General features: G+C 32.1%; 1 pseudogene across 1 annotated transcript; it reads right to left on the bottom strand.

Annotated features, from left to right (window-relative positions):
- On the bottom strand, positions 1 to 2,532 carry LOC121173096 (uncharacterized; annotated as a pseudogene). The gene is made up of 4 exons (XR_005887273.1): positions 2,259 to 2,532; positions 1,487 to 2,066; positions 974 to 1,235; positions 1 to 363 (listed from the first exon to the last, which is right to left on the bottom strand). The product of XR_005887273.1 is annotated as an uncharacterized protein (transcript).
- Positions 2,533 to 2,809: the final 277 nt, after the last annotated feature.

Below are 2,809 nucleotides of genomic sequence, written 5' to 3' on the forward strand. Positions count from 1 at the left end.
TTTTTAATAAAACTAACAAATTAATTTATGCTGATAAAAAAATGTGATTTACGTTTGACATTCTCCAAAGGAAAAAAAAATCAACAATAAAGATATTGTATTAAGAGATCATGGTAAATCAAGGTACAAATACTTCTGGTCTTGGTCTATATGAAGCTTCTGTGTCCAAGGCAGCTTCTGTGTAACAAGCCTTTGGATTTGAGAGGGCACTACCTTATCTTCATAGCCCTGCCAAATGTGAGCTGAACTTCTATTTTGAGGGAATGGATTACTTAGCTTCAGAGGGTCAAATTCCCAGTTGTCAAAGGCCACCATCGAGTCACCCCTTAGAGTGTCAAAACTAACCTTTTCCCTTAATAAGTCCTTTAAATGGGAGCATACCATCATCACAATTACCTCAAAGAGGTTTTACCATAGTTCTGTTTAAATAAATTTCTCAACAGATACTTGTTACAGAAAAAAAGAAAAGAAATTAAATTTCTCTAGTAAGTTAAAATTAAAATAAGCTAATTTGTATAAGCTCCCGTCATCGTGTAATGAGCTATGCTACCACTACCATCAAACTACCATTAAAGCTACATAGAAAAGCTAAAGAGAATGTCATAGCCAAATGGGGATACAATATATAACCTAATGCTTGTCAATAACCGTACAAATGTCCTCCTCTAATTTTAGGGAATTTAAAACAAAACTAAATAATATTAATTAAAAGGATACTATCTAACTTATCTAATCTTCAAATTACCCATTTCGGCTTAGGCCCTACCCTATCACCCTTTGATTTAACTTCTCTAAAAGCTAATTTTAACTTATGCTTATGCATAAACTAATTTTGTGCTTATGAGAGAAATTAAATTAAATTTACCTTCTTAATTTTCTTTTTCTGTAAGTACTGGAAAATTTATCCAAAAAGAGCCTATGTATATATTCACATAATAGAACAAGTGAAAGAAACATCAAACATGTAACTTGCCTTGGTAAGCATTGGGAGGCCAGGAATTGTCTCTAAAATATATATATCTCCTTTGTTGAAGAATGCTGGACTTTTTTCTATGACAGAATTTGAAGGAAGCCAATTTTGAGTCACCCACTAGTGCAACAATCTAGGTAAATAGTTTGCAAGTCAGATGGACCACTTGATAAGTTTCCTCCTATAGTCCTCTTTTATCAGACCCTCAGGGAAGGAAGGCCATTGATAATTTATCACTGGAGCTATCATAGTCACACCTGCTAGCCTGCACAAATGTTGACATTCAATTTTCAACACCAAAAGGGAAAATTTTGACCAGTTTGGCTTGAGAAAATGTTGTTTTCACGAATAGTTACAGAAAATGACATTGCTTTTATTTTTACTTTCTTTCTGAAACCAAACATGTGTTTAGAAATGTAATGCCATTTTTTTACAATTATTTGTGAAAACAAAAACATTTTCTGAAAACAAACATGTGTTTATAAATGCATATTTTGAGATAGGCATGTAATTTGCCTGTTGGGGATGTAGTTCAAACAACTCCAGGTAGCATATGATCCCATTGAGACATCAATCACATAAAACTTTGACCCTATCTGTAACTGATCAGCAAGCTCTTCAATGTCAAGTGCTTCACTTTTCAGTGAGCGTTTGGGGTTTGGATATTGCAGAATATATATACCCAATTCATCTATTAGTTCCTGTAGAATCAATGTCAATGTTAAAAGGGTTCAATAAAAAGATTAATAAACATTAAACACCTCTGCTTTGTATCCAAGTATCTAATCAGAACTATAATGTCTAATGATTTCTGCATAATTTTTTTTCAATCAAACATGTCCAATTAGATCTTATTTCACTAATCCAATATAACATGTCTACTACTATTTTCAAATCATCCGTATGCCAGAAAGTTCATGTCTTTGGAGCTTCCAAAGCCATGTACAATGATGATGCTGTGTTTTGCTTGGTCTTTGGGGACACCCTTTTCTCTATAAGCAAGGAACCTTCCATCTCTGAGTTTAATTCTTGGTGGTGAAACTGGAACACAATAATCTGGTGAATCTCTGTTGTTTGGAGGGGGAAGTTGAGTGCCCTGGTAAAACATTATTCCCACAAGGCCTATTATGAGTAAGTAACATTATTGCTGCTCTTGAAACCATCCTTGAATGATGGAATAAAGGGTAGATCTAGGATACATTTTTTTAGTACTGATCACATAGATGTGGTGAAACAACAGAAAAAGGTAAAAAAGAAAGAAAAAAAAAGTGAGAATCTATATGCTTACCTGTCACAAACTGCAGATGTTTTTATATAAGAGGTTTGGGGGATTTTCAATCAGTGATTTATAGATAGGTGTTTGTGTTGGTTTTTCCTCTGCTTTTGACTTGTAGATCTTGGGAGCCTTCATGATGCATCAATGGGGAGATGAATGAATTTGACTGCTTAAGATGGAATTTTGTGCCTTTCAAAAAGAAAAAAGAAAAAAAAAAAAGATGAAATTCTGTGCATTTTGACTTTCTTTAACCTTAATGGTCTGTTGTTGAATGTGGTGGAGAGAAACTGAGAAAGAGAAAAGTGAAAACTAAGATAAAAGAAAAGTTTGAAATATCATAAAATATATTGTTGTATGTATTTTCTTATTTATTTTTTTTCTCTCATTTAAATATATCTTAAAAGAAAACAGATTCCACAAATTTTAATGAGTAAAATAATGTATATATGACAATGTAAAAAATTTGCATTGTTCTATAATCATAATTAGTTATATTTACATTGTTTTATAATAGAAAATTATCATAAAATTTATTAATTTTTATAATGCCTTAAAAGGCATAC

Source organism: Glycine max, chromosome 11 (genome assembly GCF_000004515.6).
Source record: "Glycine max cultivar Williams 82 chromosome 11, Glycine_max_v4.0, whole genome shotgun sequence".
NCBI lineage: Eukaryota > Viridiplantae > Streptophyta > Magnoliopsida > Fabales > Fabaceae > Glycine > Glycine max.